This window comes from Equus caballus, chromosome 7 (genome assembly GCF_041296265.1).
Source record: "Equus caballus isolate H_3958 breed thoroughbred chromosome 7, TB-T2T, whole genome shotgun sequence".
NCBI lineage: Eukaryota > Metazoa > Chordata > Mammalia > Perissodactyla > Equidae > Equus > Equus caballus.
Window position 1 is genome coordinate 92,617,602 of NC_091690.1, and position 21,474 is coordinate 92,639,075.

Consider the following 21,474-nt stretch of genomic DNA (forward strand, 5'->3'; position numbering starts at 1 on the left):
AAAGAGGCTGAATAAGACTGTATAATGAAATGTGGCTAAGCAATATTTCTAAACTAATATTTTATTTATATAATGTGGTTTTAAATATGAATGTGCAAGAAAATTAATAAATTAAGTATATACTGCAAGTAAACATATGGCTCTTACGGCTGCATCTCTAAAAGTTTAAATAGTCAAATTGATAAAAAAAACTTTGGGGAGATTTACCCTCCCAAATGGTCTCTTTCTCCCTTAGTTGGAAGGTTTTAACTTTTTGTCAATCCTACATTACAATTCAAAATGTTTGGAAAGGACTGCAAACACAGTTCTTTACCAGAAAGAACCCCGTCCTACCGTTAGTTCATCAGACACAGAGATACACAGACACATACACACACATATGCTTCAAAGGATGGTGCTGTTAAAAGATAAACTGAGGCCTGTTAAAATTTTTGTTTATTTGAGCAAGAATCATTTGGAATAGGGCAGTACCAAACCGGAAGCGGTCAGGAGCCCTCCGCTGACAGGAGCTGGGGAAAGGTTTATATAAAGTGCGGAAGCAAATTATTCCATTGGCTGTAGCTTAAAGCCTAGCTGGCTGTGTGTGATTGGTTGTCCTTGGCATCTTGATTTCCTAACCTTGATGCATTTACAGGCTTAGATTTCACTTTGCTTCCATAGGCCTCCCCTAGCTTTAGAGCCGCCTCAGTCTAATGGCCTCCTTGTTGAATTAATTTAACAGTGCAGGACATTTCTCATCCCTCAAGTCTGTCCTGACTCCCATTTCATTACGTGCAGTCAGCCTGCAGAAACACGCAGGAGCCTGCTCATCTCAGTTTCTCATCTATGCTCTGATTTCTGGAAGTGAAGGTTGTAGGATGCATGGTTCTTGCTTCATCCTGAAAGGCGGATCTTCACACGGAAGAGTACCCTGGATCCTCATAGTTTACTGAATAGAGAGGCGACAGCACAAAAGAGCTTGTCGTGCAATACTTCACTGTCTCCTCCCCATCAGGGGCGATCTTCTATCTGTAGAAATCTTCCAAAAGTAATGATACTTTCATGTTTCCTCTTGGAAATGTTATGAATCTAAAGATGAACTATTAGTGGATTTTTTAACTGGATTGGAAATTAACTCCCATTTGGGAAAAACAACCCTGAATTTTGGGATCTAACACTGATTTTTAGGTACTGATTAAAACAAAGATGAAATGAATGATTTATTGTCACACTTGATAATTGTTGAGTACTTAACTTTTAATCTGGATAGGTGTGCCTTAAATGGCTCTACATTAGATGCATCTTTATTAGATAATAGCATGCATTTCTGGAATTGCATAGTGAAGGTAACTTGATGTAAGGGTCGGTAATGCTCAGGACTTATGATCTGTTATGGATAGTTACAGCTCCTTGTTCCTCTTGATTTTACTCTACGTTCATACTGTTTTATGTGAATTTACAGGAGGGCGGAAAAAAAACTCATTTGAAGACTCTTTTTAATCAATTATTATTTTTTTTGCCATCTTTGTTTGGCTTATACTTAGTGGAAAAAAGAACAATGGCATTTATTTTCAGTACAAAGATTAAGACAAATTTTAGTGATGGAGAGAGGTCTTCTTATAGTACTTAAAAGTCTTAAAATCTCAAATGATAGGAAAGGTTGAATGGAAAGGTAAGCATGCTAAAGTTGTGTGTTTAGATAATTGTATTCAGGTTTAAAGGATAACAAATCTCTTCCTTCACATATTCTCTAATTTGGACTAGCATACACTTTTCTACACCAAGTTGCTATTTTGAGAGCACATGAAAATACACAGTATGAAACTGAGGCTTCAAATAATACACAGACCTATTTGTAAAGCAGGAAAAATGAATCTTATTTAAGATATGTTCATCTCTACTGAAGGCATCATTCTTCTAAGCCATCTGATTCCATCTTATCTTCAATCTTTATTTAATTAGCCTACCAAAACTGCATTGGGTATGTAACATTACGGAAATAAATATGAATTGCTTTTCTGATTCTTCATCCAATCACAAGAACACTAAGAGGTGGATGAGCATTTCAGAGAAGACATTTTCCGGATAGCAGGAGCTGAAAAACCAGTGTGGGAAATGATCTCACTTTGCATAGACAAATACAATAACTTCACTTTTTCACAAAAGAGAAAAAATGCAAATGCACTGTTGTTTCTTATAAAGCATTTTTCTTTCAAGAGCCTATTGTGTGACAAATACGGATGTCAATGATTTTTCTACTGATACTTTAATCAACTTATGCTGTCGTAACATTGAGTTACAGAGCTTATTAAATAACAAAACCCTTGGACAGCTCTCCATCCATATCTTTATGGGTTAGAATTGACACAATGAAACAGGTTAAACTTACTGAACCATATTTAAGGAGCACTATGCTGGGCACATGGATTGATTTCCACAGCAACGTGGCAGCTTTGGATACTCTGACTTTGACATTTATATAGCACATTTATAATGTGTCTAAATCTATTTTATGTGACATTCATTTCATTTGAACCCCATTAACCTTGGGAGGAAGACAAAGTGTATAAGCTTCCCTTTATTTTATAATGTAGTAAAAAACATGAAGCTCAGAGAACTTAGAAGAACTAACCAAGATCATTCCATTCAACATTTACTAAATCAATAAATATTTTTGGAGTATTTTATTAGTTAGTATTCCTTTAGTTGCAAGAACATAAATACTTATGAAGGTAACAAACTGAAAGGGATTGTTATTTTGGTTTGCATGACTGGGAAATATAGGAAGAAATTTGATTCAGTCAAATGGTAATTACTCATCTCTGTTAGCTTTGCCTCCCTCTGTAGGTTGGCCTTAGTCTCTCCCGCTGCTCATAGGTATTCTCGCAGCTAATGGGGATGTCTAGCACCCCCTCCGTCCTAGGCTACCATCCTTCTTTACAGTTTGACCCACTACCTAGGAGAGAGTCTTCACTCCCACGCCCAGCTTTAGGGGAGGACCCTGATTGGCATTTATTACCAGTTGAGAGAATATTTGAAATGCATAATCAAAAAGCTCAGGTTAAATAATGTTAAATATTTCCAGTCACTAAAGTGGGGCTAATGTTGTCTCCTTCACAGAGTTGTAAGATTTAAGGAATAATGCATTAAAATGTGCTCAAGTATTAGTTTATTTTCCTCTTAAACTGTGTGGGGATAATTTTGCATGTGGCTGAAGTTTGCATGGAGACAACAAAAGAGAAAATAGAGAATGACTCTCTCCGTAAGAATAAATAGAACACATAATAATTCTAGAGAATAGTAGACATTATGTATGAAAAATTTAGAATAATTCTTAGACTCAGGAGGTCTGGCTAATTTGCAAATATCACTTTTTTTCCTGAAGTGATTAAGAGTCATACCCCTGCAGTGTAATCATCTAATTTCCCAGCTACAACTCTTCAGGATATGTGTTCATTTTTTTGGAAAAAGAATCCAGCAGGTGGCACCACAATCATAATATTTATACCAGTCACAATCTGTAGTGGGGGGAAAAACAAAAATTATCATATGGCCAGAAGATGGTGCTAGGGGACCAACCTTTAAAACCAGTGTATGATTTGAAGTAGTCAATTTCAATTTCACTGAATTCCAGAATTTATAATCAGGGTATTATTGACATAATTGTTTAAATTCTTCAATATCTTCAGTACCTTCCAGTTTAAACTTCAAATCTATTACTTTTACAATAAAAGAACTCTGACCAGCTCATGAAAGCAAAAAATACTTTCCTACTATACTTTTTATCACTGAGTCTTTGCAAGGAAAAAAATATTGTATTTAAATATTTTTATTTTACTGTTTCTCTATCTTCATATGTTTCAAGATAATACTTTTTAAGAAGTATAAGCACTTGTTATCTATGTCTAAATTCCTTGCTTTTCTCCTTCTATTCTTTCATTAAGATTCTCTTAGGAGGATGAAACACTGAATCAGGAGATTCAGAAACCTGCACATATACTTTCTGACATGTCTAAATTAGAAAAAAGTGCATTGAATATTTCTTCTATTGTACTTTGTAGACTTTTCTAAAATACTACTTAATGGTAATATCTTTGTATATTCTGTTGTCAATGTTCAAGTCTTTAATAACTTTAAAATAATAGGAAAAAAATTAAACTGCTTTATAACTGTTTCAAACTTTCATATAAGCAAAAACTGTTTTCTAAAAATTGTTGCTGGTTCATTTGGAATTCTAAATACTCACCTATTAAATATCTCTTAAATTCATCTATTTCTCAACAGGCACTCCATCTCTTGCATCCTCTAGCCTCAGCTGCTGGACCATTCCCATTACTGCCTGGTAGTTGACTTACATCCCCTCCTGCCCCCTCCAATCCTCCTAGGTCTTGTCCACGTCTTCTTTCTATCAGCAAAGCTCCTCTTCACCTAGATGGCTCATACACATTCTTTGGATCAGAACTCAAACATCACTTTCTCAGGGAAGCCTGCCCTATCACTGCGGTCCAGGTCAGGGCTCTCTATTATGCCACAGCACTAGTAACTCTCCTTTATGGCACTCCCCTCTGTAATCGGACATGGCTTATGGGGCATAAATTGTCAATGTCTTTTTTCCCTGACTCTAACGTAAGCTTCATGAGAACAGAGGAGTGTTCACCTTTCTCAGTATTGAGTTCCTAGTGAGTGGGAGTATCATACTTGACGTAGGAAGCTCTCGGTAAATATTGGTAGATCGATGGAATGGATGATCAAAGAAAAAGCCAGAGACCTGTGGAAAGTGTAATTGATTTGATGAATTTAGAATATTTTTCATTGACAAAATGTTTACCCTTAAGAGAAACCTCAGGATGCAGACAATAGCTGACTTCAGATATCTGCAAGGCTGTCATGTGAAGGAGAGGTGAAGCTTGTTCTTTGTGTCTCCAGAGGGTTGATCTGAGTCCGAAAACTCTTAGGAAGAATTAAATCCAAGCTTTTAAAACCTGAGTATCTGAAAATAGAACAAATTTCTGTGATAGATGGAGAATTGCCTGTAACTAGACATAATCCAGCATAAGCTAGTCATCCATTTGGTGGGGAGCAGTAAAGCGAATTCAAGGACCAGAAGGGTGATTAGGTGGCCTTTGAAATCCTTTTGAGCTTTGGGATTCTATGGAGTTATTATTTGTTAAGATATTGTCTCTGTTTGGCCATGCTGATTGCATCCTGAGGCCAAGATTGAATGGGGTGGAGCTCTCCTTTAGAATTCTTGGGATTAAGTTTCATCGTGTTTAGGACTTTCAAGAAAACGGTGATTTCCTAACATGAACTGTACCACTAATTTCAGCTTAAACTCATATTGTCAGCCTCTTCTTGGCATACACTTGGCTGTGTGTGAGTGTGTACATGTGTGAGTACGTGCACACATGCACATGTTCCTGGCTGCCTGTCTGTCTGTCACCATGGGTCTGTTTGTGTGTATCTTACTGTTCTTGTTTCTGTAGGTCTGTGTATAACTGGAACTATTTCAGATGTATTGTTTTCTTTAATAACTGAAATTGTCTATTTCAGAGTCGAAGTTTTTATCTAACTTTTACTGAACCACTGGTAACATCCACTGATAAATTTTTGAGAATAATTTTGGATTTTGCATTAATAAAACTTCTTTAATTTACTTTTTGGAGGTGGACCACATTCTGTATTTCAGATATATTAATCTTCTCAATTTCATCCGTAAACATAAGTGGTTAAACAGCTCTTTGTTCCATGAACCTATTTTCAGTCTACTATAGGAAAAAGGGTCAAGATGTTTACTCTGAGTATATTAGCTCCTAACTTTTATGCCTCAATCCAAATTTTATATCAAGCTACAAACAAAAATATTAGTTTGTCTTCAGATCTCATAATATATAAATTAAGCAGTTCTTAAGATTTTTTTGTAGAAGGCAAATGAAACCTGCACTTGAAGGATTTTTTTTCAAATCAAGTTAACTCCAAGTACACAAAGATATATTTTGCCTCATTGTTTTCATGAACCAAAGTGAGGAAACAATCTCAAAGTTGATTATTAGGATACAGGTTAAACAAATTACATAAAGTGGGCCACAATGCAGCCACTTAAAAGAATGAGGTCGTTGAATGTATACTGACATGGAATATGTTCATGATCTACTGTTAAGAGAAAAATATCAAGTACCAAACAATAAACACAGTGTGTTCCCATTAGAAAAAAAAGGTATTGTACTGCAAATGCATCAAACGATGTCAGAAAGACTTCACCCAAACTGGTACAGTCGTTCCCTCTGGGTGGTGGGATTGCGTCCTGGGATGGCTGAAAGGATGAGGGTGGGGAACACCCCCTTTGCATATTTGATATACTTTATTATGTGTCAAATTTTTCTCATATACATTTGCCTTTAAGAAATAAACCTAAGAAGAACACAAAAGAATACAATCTAATGTCCACTTTGTTCTATAAGAATCAAGAGGAGGAAATGAATGATAGCCATACAGAGATGTAGAAGATTTTTGTTTCAAGTGTGTACCATTGAAATTTGGAGTTCCATAGGGAGAAGAATAATAATGAAATCACACATAGAGATCAGAATATATAAACATACACTTTCGAATCATCCTTGCTCCTCTTCTTACCAGCTCAAGGAGCAACTCTAGACTTCTGCAAAGCCTGTTTCCACCTAATAGTTTCTGTGGGCCCTGGGGATATCTTGCAGCTCCATCTCACTCTGGTTTCGTCCTGCATGTTGGACACCACAGTTTCCCTACGTGGACTGCTGTCGCTGTCCTGGGCGTGGTGGATTTGGCAGGGATGTTAGAACTCTGCTGTTGCACTGCATGCTCTGGTCTCTCTCAGTTCAGCTTGAGGACACAGAGCGAGACACAGACATTAGAAGAATGAACAGAGGGCATTTCTGGGAATGGTAAAGAGACCGGCTTAATCTACACAAGGAATTTGTGTTGGAGAGGTTTGGCAGGAGATTTGAAAGAAGTATTTTTGTTATACAAGATATATAGACACAGTCACAATATGATGAAATAGAGGTGAATCAGTAGGGTTCAAAGCAGAGCATAGAAAGTACTCTAAGTATTTTAGGCAGAAAGGAATTTAACGAGATATTAGGTGATGTGGGGTCAGTGAGCCGAGGAGTTGAAAGAAAGATTTCTTGGACTCTCAAGGTCTGGCAGTAGTGCTCTGTTATTTAGAGATAGCATGGGGACAGGACCCACGGGCAGGAGGAGCTGCTGCCAACATGGGTTGAGGGTAGGGCTAAATTTAAGGCATAGTTATGTGAGTTATCTCTTTACAAGACAAAGGAAAGAATATGTAAAAATAGTTGTTAAAATGGTATCAGTGACAGTGGGGTCTGGTTATTGGGTGGTCTTATAACTTTTAGATAAGAATCAAACCGGATTAAGTAAATGGCAGAAGCCACCACCGTAAATATTATCTTCAGCTAAAGACAAAGGAGGATGTTGGGGCAGGGGGTGGGGTCAGTTACATGAGGTTACCAGACAGTAAAGAACTGAAGCCCTTGCCTTCCCCGTTAAGAGTTTCTAGAGATAAGGTCATCCCCCCTTCCTCCTGGTGCAGAGAGGGAGACACCCCCCACAGATAGAGACTTCCTTCACAAATGCAAATGTCTGTCATCAAAGGGCAAGCAAATTCCACTCCTCAGATCCTCCTTCTCATCTGCAGTTTTTTAAAAGTAACCAGCCTAATATAATCCTCATCATTAGGTACTTACACAATCGTTGGAAGGGCTGGAAGAACAGGTTCTGGGCCAGACTTTGTGGACTTGTTCCCAGAGTAATACAGAGCTGACCCTTCAGGAGAGCTGCTATCCCCAAAGCAGCCCGTACTCTTTGCTGAGACAACTGCCTCTTGCGCTGGAGAAGAGCAGCTGAGGCTGTGACCCAGGTCCCAGGAGTTAGACTAGGAAGTCTCTCTGCGTTTTCATACCCATGAAAGAGGAGCACGGACACCAAGTGCTGCTGCAGGAAAGTCTCACATTTCCTTTTTTTTTTTTCTTAAAGATTGGCCCTGAGCTGACATCTGTTGCCCATCTTCCTCTTGTTTTTTTCTTCTCCCCAAAGCCCCCCAGTACATAGTTGCAGATTCTAGTTGTGGGTCCTTCTAGTTCTGGCATGTGGGACGCCGCCGCAGCATGGCCTGATGAGCAGTGCCATGTCCGTGCCCAGGATCCGAACCAGCGAAACCCTGGGCTGCTGCCGAAGCAGAGCATGTGAACTTAACCTGTTGGCCGTGGGGCCGGCCCCAAGTCTCACATTTCTAAATTACCAGCAGCAAGAGCCATGAGTGGTCGGGAAATGGTGTTCTCTTCACTCGGCCTTCCAGATCTCTCTCAAGGACTGGCAGTGTATAATTTGCATCCAGCATTCTAGCTGCAAGAGTGTTGGGGGGATTTAGATTACAGCTTTCCAAACCCTCCACACTGAAGAAGAGCGGAATGGAGGTTGAGAATCAAAATATCCACCACCTTTAGGGATGCTCCAAGCAGGAAAAAAATCACTAATAATATGACCATTCAGATAAAATAGCTATTTATATTCTGTCACATATCTATTACTTTTCCATGTATGTTATTCTGTCTGTCTGTCTGTCTATCTATCTCATCTATTCAGTTGGAAGTAATTATTTTTCTAGCTTATTCAACAGGCCTTCCTACCCTTTTGCAGGTAAAAACAGTTTCCCTTTTTCTTTTAGGAAACTTTACCTCAATCCGCATTCATGTTTTCCTGGACAGCAAACCTGATCCCCTCCAACCCCAGCACCCAAACGTCCTATTTATAGGCTATATGCACCAAAAAGTTCCTTTTTTTTCTAGTCATTATGGACTTCAGTTTTTGTCAGTGGTATCCGACAAGTCTTGGTGAATCTATCTATCTATCTATCTATCTATCTATCTATTTATCTATCTATATATATATTCATTCACTTTATATATACATATAAAATGGATCATAGACTAGGACATATTTGTAACTTGCCATTTTCATAGATCAGTATGGAAAAAGAGAGAGAGAGAGAAAGGCTTATTATAAGAAATTGGTTCACACCATTACGGAAGCTGAGAAGTTCCAGGATCTGTGGTCTGCAAGCTGCAGACCCTGGAAAGTCAGTGGTATAATTCAATCCATCTGAAGGCCTAAGAACCAGGAGGGTGATGCTTTAAATCCCAGTCAAGGGGCAGGGAAGAGGAGATGAGATGCTCCAGATCATGCAGGCAGGAAGCCGAAAGTGGTGACTCCCTCCTTCCTCCACCTGTCTTCCATTCAGGCCCTGACCCATTGGATGACGCCACCCACATCGGGGAGGCCAGTTTCCTTGACTGAGTCCTAGATTTAGAAGCTAATCTCATCTGAAAACACTCTCACAGACACACCCAGAAATATTTTCGAGACATTTCTCTGAGTTAATTGGACTGAGCAAAACCTAGAAATTCAAAGTAATAAGAATTGCTTTATGAAGGTTGCCAGCGTTAAGATTCAGCCGCACAAGTACTACGTTCTGTCCTACTTCTCTTGATTTGCTTTTCCCCACTAGAGAGCATTTCTCAGTGGTCACTTCTTATGTTGTGGGGGCAACTCTTTATCATCAACCTTGTACCCCATCCATTTCTGTGCCTCTCACAGGACAAAATTCACTCCTCTTCTTTGTGGTTCATCCCTCTTTCCTGCTTCCTCGTGTTTGGCCTTTTCAGATAGCCTGAAGTATAACTGGCTTTACGGGAAACACCAATACGTTTGAAACAGTTAATTAGGAGATGTCAAATATAAGGGCTTTAGGGTCAGACAAACTTGGGTTTGAAGACCAGCTCCATCTCCTACCAGTTGCATAGTCCTGGGAAAACTGCTTTGAGGCTCAGGTTCCTTATTTGTAAGATAGAGTTTTTGTAACCATTAACGATAATGCATAAAAGCGAGGTGTTTAGCATACAAAAGGTTAACATTCAAAGGACAAATTATCAATATTCATTTTATGCAGTCTGTTGAATAAAACATTAATGGAAGCTTTTCCTCTACATTATTACATTATCACTATTGTCATCCTTATCTATCTTAAAAAAAAACAATTGCTACTAACAGTGCTGTACTTTTTTTTAGCATAAAAATGTATACCATGTACTTATTTGATATGAAATAAGGCTAATGACTCAGGTTCAAGATTGTTTTCTGGATCAGATGATACCAAGAATGTCAAACTTTTGTCAAACTTCACAAAGAAGTTGCTGTAGTGTGGGGATTATTTCAGCCCAACCTCCTCCCTTCACACAGGCAATTGCGCAGTGTGTTATATGGGCACGGGTGTTGACTAAGGGCTTTCTGCACTGTGGTGAATTCTGTTTTAGGTGTCTATCCTAAAACCTTCTATTTTAACAGATATCCCAGCAAGTCCACAGCATTTTCTGTGGTGCAGTCAGAGCAGTTTTCAGCTGAATTCCTCTTTCTTCTTTAACATTTATCACCATGGGCTCCTCAGGGTGGCACGGCCCATGTGAGCAAGGTTGACATTTGCCTTGAGCTCGTTTCTCTCCACATGCAGCATCCACCTTATCATGTGCTGTGCTGCGCTCCAGGATCCTGCAGAGAAGAGCTCTGGCCTGATTCATCTCCTTCGTGTGGATTCCCCAGCTCTGCTGCTGCTGCCGTCACGCCTGCCTTCTACTGCAGCACAGGTGAAAGGGAACAAGAGCAGAGGTGTTGGTTGTAGTAGCTGAAGATGGTTTCTCATGGGACAGTAACCAAAGGGGTCCCCCTACAAACAGGAGATCCCAATTTTAGACTGCAGGCTACAATTTATACAAGTAGTAATACTGAATATCCCCTTTTGAATAAAACTCGGATTCTGTTTCCAAGCTTTTGAATCTTTCTGGTTAATTTTTGAGAAAAGGTGGAAAGAACGAGGATAGCAGCCACCCTGCCCTGCCTTTGTCTACCTCTGTTCGCTAGAGTGGTAGACATTTTTGGTTGCAAATCCAAATGCATCTCTTCATTTCTTGTTAACAGGATTTCAAATGGGCTTGGGTGGTAGGGTGCCTGGTCCCATGACTTTTTTTTTTTTTTAAGATTTTATTTTTTTCCCTTTCTCCCCAAAGCTCCTCCGGTACATAGCTGCACACTCTTCACTGTAGGTCCTTCCAGTTGCAGCACGCGGGACGCCACCCCAGCGTGGCCCGATGAGCAGTGCCATGTCTGCGCCCAGGACCTGAACCAACAAAACACTGCGCCGCCGGCAGCGGAGCGTGCCAACCCAACCACTCGGCCACAGGGCCAGCCCCTGGTCCCATGATTTTTATGGGGTTGGGAGTTGAGGGCAATGAGATGTAGGCAAGTCTGCGGGGAGTAAACTGGGGATAATTTCTCTTCCTGGTAAAAGAGAGGCATGAAAGCAGAAACCCGTTTGTGCATGTCCCCTTTCTGCTTGGAATGCTGTTGTGCCCCCGGCTGTGGCAGCGACCTCATAGCATTCTGGTGTTCGTGGCCAACACAGTAACGGCAGAGAAATGCTGGGAGGAGTCTGGATCTTTGATCACAGTGCTGCATGGCTGCTCCAGTCCTGGCACCTCCCACCTGTAGACTTCTGATTTGGTGAGATGGTAAGTGCCTATGTGGTCTAAACTGGTTTTAATTGGAGATCTTGTTCTTTCAGGGGCAGGCTTTCTCACTGACAAACATGATACTTGATACCCTTTTTGATTTTGGGTAGGCTGAGGCATCATTTTGATGGAGTTGGGCCAGGATATCGTGGGATAGAACAGGGTCAGGAGGGGTGGCATCTGAAGCATCCAGATGAGGAGAAGGTCTCTCTCTGCATGAGTGCAAGTTAATTTCCAGGAAGCTTAGCAATTTAAAGGCAAGGAAAGCCATCACGTCCAAGTACGCCTGAGGCTGAGAATAAAAGATAAGACACAAAAGATTGGAAGTCCCCAGATGGGAAAACAGAAGCAAGAATATGGGTTAAGTGAGAGAATTAAGTGCATTTCCAGGAAAAGATAGGGTGCCCAGGGCTGGTAGCTTTTGGAGGCTTCCCTGCCCTCTACGGAGTGTGTGATCCTGGCTTAAATGCACAACTTCAGAGAGATAAATGAGTCCTTTTTCTAACATCCTGGCATCTTTTCAGTTCCCCTTTCCCTAAGCTCTGAATTGCAGAATGCATTTTGTGTTAAGAAGCAGATTTGTAGGCCTCTGAATGAAAAGCTCTGCTATGTGATTTTCTACAGAATAGCTCCTAGTCTAAAGTCACCAGCCAAAGCAACATTCTGTTCAGAAAGTGGTAAAAATATGATTAGGGAATGTTCATATACTGTGCTTCATATAGTCAAGTTTAGAAGCCTTTGCTGAGAGCCTTTTAGGAGCTGGGCCCCCTGGACCAGTTACCATCTTTCAGGAATAAACATATTGTACAGAAACCTTATAAAATCCACACAAAAATGTAGCAAAGCGTACACTTTCTTTTTCTGTGAAGCTAGCTTTTCTCTTTAAAAGCAATCTTGATCTATCGGAATCAGTAGGATCTGTTTCTCTAATACATCATGAAATACCTATCTGTGATGTTTCTCTTCCAGCATGTAGACATCAGAATGGGTTGGTCACCCTCTCTATAGGAGAGGACAAGAACATTCACTTGGAAACAAATTATATATATATTTCAAATCCATTTGTCATAGTTTTCTGAAATTTCTGAATTTCTGCTTTAGCTATTGTATCAGTCAGGATTAAGTTCAGGCAACAGTAATAACTCTAATTTGAGCAGAAAATTTATTGAAAGGTTATTGAACAGCTCTCAAAATCTCTGAAAAGGGGACAAAACCAAGTTAGAAACTATGTGGCCGAGAACAATGTCCCAAATGACACTGAGACACCACTGCACGCCCTGGTCATAGGCACCACTGTATACTACGTAGACACCATTAACACTGGTCCAGGGCACTATCTTTGGATACATGATGTAGCTAACCACTGGTTTAATTTTACTACTGATACCACTCTCTGCAGAATAGATTCTATGCGGTTACTGGTTTTTGTGTTAGTAACATACAATTCAAAGTCTAGGATGGGCACATGCAATTGGAGGACATTGGATTATATCTGTGAGCCTCAATTGCAAGAAAGGATAGAAAAACGAGAATTTGGAATTTTCTGTTTCTATGGTAGGAAATGATATTTGTCTCATTAGGCAGGGATTTCCTAAACCATGGTTAAAGGAAGCGTTTGGTCATGTCTGTAGACAATTTTTTATTGTTACGCCTTGGCTGGTGTGTGGGGTCACTACTGACGTCTAGTGGATAGAGGCCAGGGATGCTGCTAAACACTCTACAATGCTCATAACATGTCATGACAACAGAGAATTATCTGGTCTAAAATATCAGTAGTGTCGTTGTTGAGAAACACTGCCCTTAATAAAAAAGGGTTTCAGATACACATGGCCAAATGAATGACAAATATTCACAGTCTTTGGTTTGCAACTCAGAAGTGTGTTTGCAAACTGAGTGAAATTCAAAACTGGCCCCTGTACGCAGAGGGCAAGGAAAGAAGGAAAAAAGAGACAGATGACTCCAGAATGGTAGGTGGCTATTTTAACAAGCAAGGGAACTTACATAGAAGGATTGTCTTGGGCAGCCATAAGATGAGTAGATCTCCACACTGAGCCACCAGAATCTTAACATTTATAAAGAGGCCTTAATGGAGTTCAGTCACATACATCGTCCAGATGGTCTGAACAGCACATTGCCCTCTCAAGGCTGTGTCCTTGAAATGACTCCCACTCTGGAAACGGTGGGCACAATGTCCATTCCAAGGACAGTGGAGTAGGGGAGGAGCCTCTGATTGCCCAGGTCCAGCTGATGGGTCAACCAGTGGTCACGTCCTCTAAAAGATCTCCTCCAACAGCAGTGGCCAAAGACTTGTTTCCTTTCTTCTTTATTAGGTTTGTTTTTACAGTTTCCATCCTTTGTTTCAATTATACTTTTCTGTATTTTGTGAGAAAAGACATATGTGAAGAAGATGTAATGAATTCAGTATCAATGAGGAAACATGCTAAGAGAGGTCACCAGCATGCCCAAGATAACAAAGATAGTAAGTGACAACTGAAACCCATGACAGATTTCAAAGCTCATGCTCTTTCCCCTCTGCCATGTCTTTTCTTCTGTAGTCATCTGGGACCACAGACAAGACATTTGTGATTATTTTTACGATTTTGTAGAAAGTCTAGATATAACACACAACAACTGGGAATGAGTCGTCTCTCCTAATTTCATTGACCTCCTGTAACCAGTTGAGCTGATAGTGTACCCTCAACCTGCATTCCACTCCTCCAGATTGCTCAGGCATCTTTCAATCCACTTACCAAAGACCTCAAGCCACATGGAACTGACAGTAATATATGTTGAAGTGAATAGTTTCTAACTGTCTCCTTAGGTTAGGGCCCAGAAAGGGGAAGGATGCTAAAGCAGTAATGGCATTCCTAAATGGGGGTGTAGGGGTATTATCCTCTCCTTTTATTCCACTATTATGCTGCATCCACTCTGCACTGGGCCCCAAGCTAGCACTATTTTCTGCTGAGCACACCACTGGGGGGTAGGGGATGTTCTCCTTTGCTCTGGAGAAATCCATAGTAGGCTGGGGCAAGCACTTGCATCAGTCACGGTTGAAAGGTCCTGAACAGGGATTCAGATCTAGTGACATCAGACGTGCCTGCAGCAGCAACCCGAGGATCCTTTTGGAATCCCTTTTCTCATGTCATCTGCGCCAGTCAGGCTCTGGCTTTGACTTTAGCCATGCTGTCCACTGAGCATAAAATTTTGTTTGGAGCAACCAACTTCAGGCGGCAGAAGCAATTTTAGAATCCCCGGCCTCCAGGGGACATATCTGAACTCTGGCTACAGAGACAGAGAGAGAGAGAGAACACAGTCTTTGGACAAGAGTAAGCACTTGGATTTGTGCTCATATCGGGGGAGGGCATCAGTGGGCTAGAGACACTGGCCTGTTTGATATGCTGAGAATGTGTGAATGCAAAGGTTGTGTTTCAGGAAATTTATTGGAGACTGTTATTTACATCCCAAATTATACAGCAGATTATTTCAGTTCTCATATGTTAATGCACTTAATTATCAAAAATTCCTATGAGGAAGATAGTGTGTTATTCTGCTGTCCAGTTTACAGGATATGTGGCAGAGGACTGGAGATGGAAGTAATATAGCATTATTACCTAGTCAGCGGTGATTTGTACCGAGGTCTGTAAGACTTCAAATCCTGGGCTGTTCAGTACCACACTTATGCTGCCAATCAGTCCTCGTTTTTCTTCTTAGGGGTGAGAGTACCACAATGTTGTTTGCTGTCTTTCCACGCTTTGTCATTCCACCTACGCATTTTGGAAATGATTAACACTGGGTTTCACAGCTTATTCACTGGACAACTACATGGGGGCACTCTTGAAACTCTGGGGAAGGACCTAAAATTAATAAATTAATGGAGGAAATCCAGCCTTCTGCTTCCCCTCCTCACTCCCACCAAAACCCATGTTTTCTTTCAAGTGAGGATCATGACCTTTCAAAGGATCTTGAAATCAATTTAGTGATCCATAACTGGCCTTAAAAAAAAGGATTGGCTAAAACACAAGATACGAGAACATATCCAGTAAGGCTAATATTATGTGAAAATTGGTTCCATTTTAGTGATATATAATGAGGATGAGTGTAAATATAAAATGTATGTCTTACTGTGGACCACAGGGTCACAAAACCACCACATGGCTTGTAAGCTACTGTGAGACCCACTCTAGAACAGCACAAGTCACCATTATCTGGGCTGACAAGGACGGGATGTATGGAAGAGGAGTAGTTATCTTAGAAAAATAGACTGCAGAGAAGAAGCTTTGTCATGGAGTCCAATACTGCAAAAGTGCAGTGGTTGGGAAAAATAAAGAAAATACACACACACACTCTCTCTCTCTCTCTCCCCCTCCCCCTCCCCCTCCCCTTCTTGGCTAGTTCTTCCTGTCTTTTGTCAGCAGCTTCCCAGGACTTGGAGGAAGAGCTACATAATTTGAGGAACCCAGAATTTGTTCAGCATCTACAGCGTGCCAGTTTCTTTACATATATCAATCAACTGATAATTACTATAAGCCAATGGGGTGAGTAGAATTGCCTGACTTTTCAGATAAAAACCTGAGTCCCTGTGGTGACTGGTTTTCATCTACATGGTAAATTGTCATTATTCCCATTCTACTGGTGACAGGCCTCCCCAGTCTGGAAACAGGAGTGTACCTCCTTGGTCACAGTGATTGAGTGATTGGATGGGAAGGGAGGGGAGGTGGTCCACCTTGGGGCAATTGGAGTTACTCCCCTGGGTTTTGTGCTGGAGTTGGCAGTGAAACTTTTCCTTTATCTTTGACCATGACTGCTATGGGTATAATCGCAGAGCTGAGGCCAGTCCTGAGGGAACACAGGAAAACGATGTAAGGAGAAGAGAAAAGCAAGTTCTGCTGGTACTGAGTCCTGTGTTCCAATCCTTGAGGTCCCTTGGCTGGCCTGGTTCTAGATTTTGTGAAGCATCTAGTATCTTTCCAACCAAGCCTTAAATCCTTATGCTAGTAAAGACCTGAGCTTTTGTCACTTAAGAGCCCTAATGAGGAATATGCAGCTACTGTGTTCACACCTTGGGTTTGAGCCAGGTCTGCTTGACTGTTTAAAGACTTTGCATGGGAATAGTTCATAGTATTTCACATGTATATTTATATGGAAGTATTTTTTGGCTACCAGGGTTGGTTCCTGGATTGCTATCTTTTCAAATCTCTTATTGTCAGTCCGTATCCTGTTTTAGACAATGAAGTGAATAACGTAATTGTTCCCTTTAAAACACTAGAGAGAAAGAGGCATTTGGAGTCTACAGAGGATGGCTTATACTCAGAAAGACAGGAGAAAGGAAGGGCTAAGTGTACAGGCTCTCACGCTGGTTTTCCTGGTTTCAAATTCTGCCTCTTAAGGCTATTAGCTGGGTAGAATTGATCAAATTACCTAGCTTCTCTGTGTCACACTTTGCTCTTCTATAAAGTGTAGATAATTGTACCTATCACAGAGTTTGCTGAAAAATTAAATTAGTTAATGCACAGAAAGTACTCAGAATAGTGTCTAGCATATGATAAATACTCAAAGAATGTTGTTTATTACTATTTTCTTAAAGTATTCATTTTAATCTCTTTTTCTTTTACATGGTGAAAACCTCTCCTTCAGATATAGTCACATACAACATAACGATGTTTTGGTCAATGAAGGACCACATATGTGACAATGGTCCCACAGATTAGATTAGCACCATGTAGGCTAGGTGTGTAGGAGGCTATACCATCTAGGTTTGTGCAAGTAATGTAAAGGAGGAAGAAATTTTCCTCTGCTCTTCTAGGTTCTTCTGGCTGGTCAAAGAATTAAATTGACATAAGACAGATTAGCAAGAGAAAAACAAACCAAAGTTAAATAACATGTGTATGTGGGAGAAACCCAGGAAAACTGAGTAACTTGCCAAAATGGCTGAAGCCACACCTTAAATACAATCCTCAGCTACAGACAAGAGAAAGTGTTGGGGATGGGAGAGTCAGGGACTTCGAAAGGAAGGAAGGAAGGTAATTCACAGGTAGGTGAAAAGGAGCAAACGTTTGGCAAACAAGTGTTTGTTTGGCCACAGAAACAGAAGAACACAGAAAGGGGTCCAACAAACAGCCTTTTCTAGGTTTCTGCCTGTCTACCACCTAGTGCACCTTATGCCAAGATGATAGTGCACTCCCTGAGACAGATTTCTTTAATCTGAATTCTTTTAGGCAGTTAAGGGGAGGTAACATGAAAAACTTTGTCTTTGGGCTGGCCCGGTGGTGCAGCGGGCAAGTGTGCATGTTCCGTGTCAGCAGCCAGGGGTCGGCTGGTTCGGATCCCATGTGTGGACATGGCACTGCTTGGCACACCATGCTGTGTAGGCGTCCCACATATAAAAGTAGAGGAAGAGGGGCAGGGATGTTAGCTCAGGGCCAGGCTTCCTCAGCAAAAAGAGGAGGATTCGCAGCAGTTAGCTCAGGGCTAATCTTCCTCCAAAAAAAAAAAAAGAAAAGAAAAACTTTGTCTTTATTTCTTACAAGTAATCAACCTAAAATAACCCTCATGTTAAAGAGACAATTTGGGGTGGCAAATTTTGTTCCCCTTCAGTATACTCTATTATGTTCATACAAGGACAAAATCATGTAATGATGCATTTCTCAGAACGTATCCCCTTTGTGAAGTAACACGTGACTGTAGAGTCTCACCTGGAAGCCCAAAATGGAAACTGGAAAATAGCAGAGCTGCTTTGGGACTTAGGATGAGAGTCCTGGATTTCACTCACTTAGTCTCAGCTCTCCTTCTGAGACATCTCCAATGGATGATAATAGTTAGAATTTATTGAACTTTTGCTCAGTACCAGGTTCTGTGCTCAGTCTACTTGCATTTTTTCATGTAAGCAGTACAATGGCCCTGTGGGGTAGGTAGTATTGTCTTCATATACAGATTTACGTATTTACAGATGATGAAACTGAGGCTTTGTGAGGGTCGGTAACTTGCCAGGGTCACATGGCTGGTAACTGTCAAAGTCAAGACTGGAGCCAGATCTGTCTGATGGTCCTGAACCAAATGTTCTTAACCATTATGCTGCTTATCCTCAGGGCTCAGGTGCGTGGTTTTAAAACCACTATTTTAGATGAATTTGGTCATTCTTGCATCTTGAAATGATGAAAAATTGGTTGTAATCCTGGATTTTACCCAGGAATCAATTTGGAGAACACTTACTTTTTATGTGAGTTTGGAAATTTCTGTAGTAACAAATTATGTAAGATGTGAATCCAAAGAAGCCGGATCCATTGGGATGAACATAAATATGGAAGCCAAACAAATACAATGCATGATTATAAAAGAGATCTAATTAACAAAGAAACAATGAAACATTCAGAAGAGTAAAATTTTATTGAATGCTATTTTCTTTGGGTCAGTGTTCAGCATCATAGAAATCATAGGAAGCTACTGGAAATTCTTAGTTGAGGAAATTTCTATTTCCCTGAAAGCCAGAGCCTCTGTGATATTTGATGCTGGGCAATGCCTACTCAGAGCACACGTTTTCATGACAGACCCCATGATAATTGTTTATGTCCTTTCTAGAGTGAATCCTTCAGCAGGACTGAGCTCTGTTATTCCCAGGTGCTGCCGTCTTGTATTCTCTTTCTCATTGACATCTGGAAACTTGTCAGAGGGAAGCCATGGGTTTTTTTTTTTTTTCCTTTATACCTTCTCCCCATTGCTACTTAGATGGCAAGAAAGAAACTTCCAGATTTCATACATCTTAAAGATCACAAAGTCTATGACCATCTCTCATCCCTCTGACCCAGTCCTAAAGGGATAATTGGAAGAAATTGTTACAGGACCATGGACAGAGTCAAACAAGATGTTCATCTTGATAGGAGCAAAGATCTTTGATCAAGAGACACAGATTACTTGAGACAGCCAGTGAAATCAATACCATGATCTTACTCCCCTGCTCCTTTTGAGCAACTGCTGGGGGCTACCGATTAGGTAAATCCAAGTGGAAGCCAGAGGGTACTAAAAGCTGTTCACGTATCCCTTACAAGTCACCCTCTGAAGGCAGAGATGAAGAAGGAGATGAGTTGAGAGTAGACTAGATGAAGAAATGGAGGCTATCTAGTGTGGATGTCAGTGTTCACACACATGCACACACTCAATGAAAATCGACTGCATGCTAGTCATTAGTGTAAAATTCACTCCTTGGCTGCAATAAAGGAATTTTTTATTATGGGTGGAGTGGCCTTTGTGAAAAAATTTCTTTTGTTAGCAGTTTAGACTTATTGAAATTAATTATAAATCTAAATCAGCCAGGCAGAAAAATGGAAAAGTAAGCCAATTTACTTTTCAAAGTTTGCAAACAATTGCATCAAATGAAATTGCACAGCAAAAAACCCAGTAGTCTCCCAGGGAGACAATATTTGCAGTAACTTAATTAGATCTGGCAGTCATAGGGACTGAGGTACTGGAGAAAATGATCAGAAATATAATATTCCTCTAGTCTTTCAGCATAGATGCTTTTCAGAGCAACTCACACCTTTTGCATAGGTTGGGTACATTTGTATTCCACGTTAACTTTAGTGATCTACAATGGATCTAGCTGTGTAGTGAACCACTGAATTCTTATTATGAGGAGTAGTCCAGCTAATTTAAATGCACTTCCAGGGGAATTCAAGCACATACTCCCTAAGGCTAGGAAAATCGTACTCCTTTCTGGATATCACGAGTACATAGCTTTAGGTTTGCACTGGAGTAGATTTTCAAGGTTTTTGCTAATGGGGCCTAAAGTTTCAGAAGTTACACAGTTACAGTGAATTTGACTTCACTGCCCCTGAAGCCTTTAACATTTTCAGGTTTTGAAAATGGTTATTAAAAGCTGTACAACTTTTAATCCAACTTGTCAAGTGGATTATGAGAGAAGTGAAATAGCTGGCACTGCCCCTGTGTAAGAGAGTGTTGGGAATGACTTGGAGGGCTTGTTTGTTTGGCGTGCTTCCCTGAAACCACACCCTGGCCCTGGGCAGCTCTTGGAGGGAGACTGCTCCAAGGAGAAAAAGGACTTTCAGCTCTGCCCCCTAGTTCAGACTCCCAGCTCCCAGACAGTGTGGACATTTTGCCTGGCTCCAGCCCCTGAAGGACATAACTGCTCATTGAAACCAACAGCATGATATCTGGTCAGAAACAGGAAAGGAATCCTTTGACCCCAGAGGACCTGATCTATCAGAGAATGTCAAACAGGAAGAAGCTGGTATTTTTCACAATAGCACCACTACTTCCCAATACCAATTTTCTTAGTCCATTTAGGCTGTTATAACAAAATACTGCAGACTGGGTAGCTTAGAAATGAAACGGTGAAAAACAGCTATGAGAAAAATTTATTTCTCACAGTCTGGAGGCTGGAAGTATGAAATCAGACACGTATTAAGTCATTATTTTGGAGGATTTCAGTTGTTTATATCTAAATAAATTCTTGACTTTGCATCAGTCTCTTAAGATCTCTTATCCTTAAGAGAGTAAGATCATTCTTCAAGTGATTGTGTGATTTAAAAAATGACATAAGGGTAATCATGTACCCAACATGGTCACTTCTCCTAACTGTACAAAATATTTTATTGATAAATATCAATGTAATTGACAATTCCTATTGAAGATTTTTATTTTTGGTGTTGAAGACTGTCTCAACTTCTCTCAATTGATAAAAGATGACTACAGTAGAGTCTTTGCACAGGCATATTTTCGAAATTCCATTAATATGTACCCCTTTATTAATTAATGAGATGGTAATAGATATAAATGTAGAATTTACCAAAACAAAGTTAGAAATATCCAAGAAACCAGTTGGATCCTTGATAAGGAAGTGAGTAGAGGCATAATCTTTATGCCTATG

At 40.3% G+C, this 21,474-nt stretch overlaps 1 long non-coding RNA gene across 17 annotated transcripts in view; it reads left to right on the forward strand.

Moving 5' to 3' along the window:
* LOC106783454 (uncharacterized) overlaps positions 1 to 21,474 on the forward strand; it is a 116,035-nt gene that overhangs the window by 29,082 nt on the left and 65,479 nt on the right. For 7 of the 17 annotated variants that reach the window (XR_011440718.1, XR_011440725.1, XR_002809380.2 and 4 more), the window contains exons 5-7: positions 10,541 to 10,673; positions 11,094 to 11,594; positions 16,007 to 16,129. This is a non-coding gene — a long non-coding RNA (uncharacterized lncRNA). Of the gene's footprint in view, positions 1 to 10,540; positions 10,674 to 11,093; positions 11,595 to 15,986; positions 16,130 to 21,474 lie in introns of all 17 variants that reach the window. The other 10 variants (XR_011440720.1, XR_011440717.1, XR_011440721.1 and 7 more) reach the window with 5 other exon arrangements.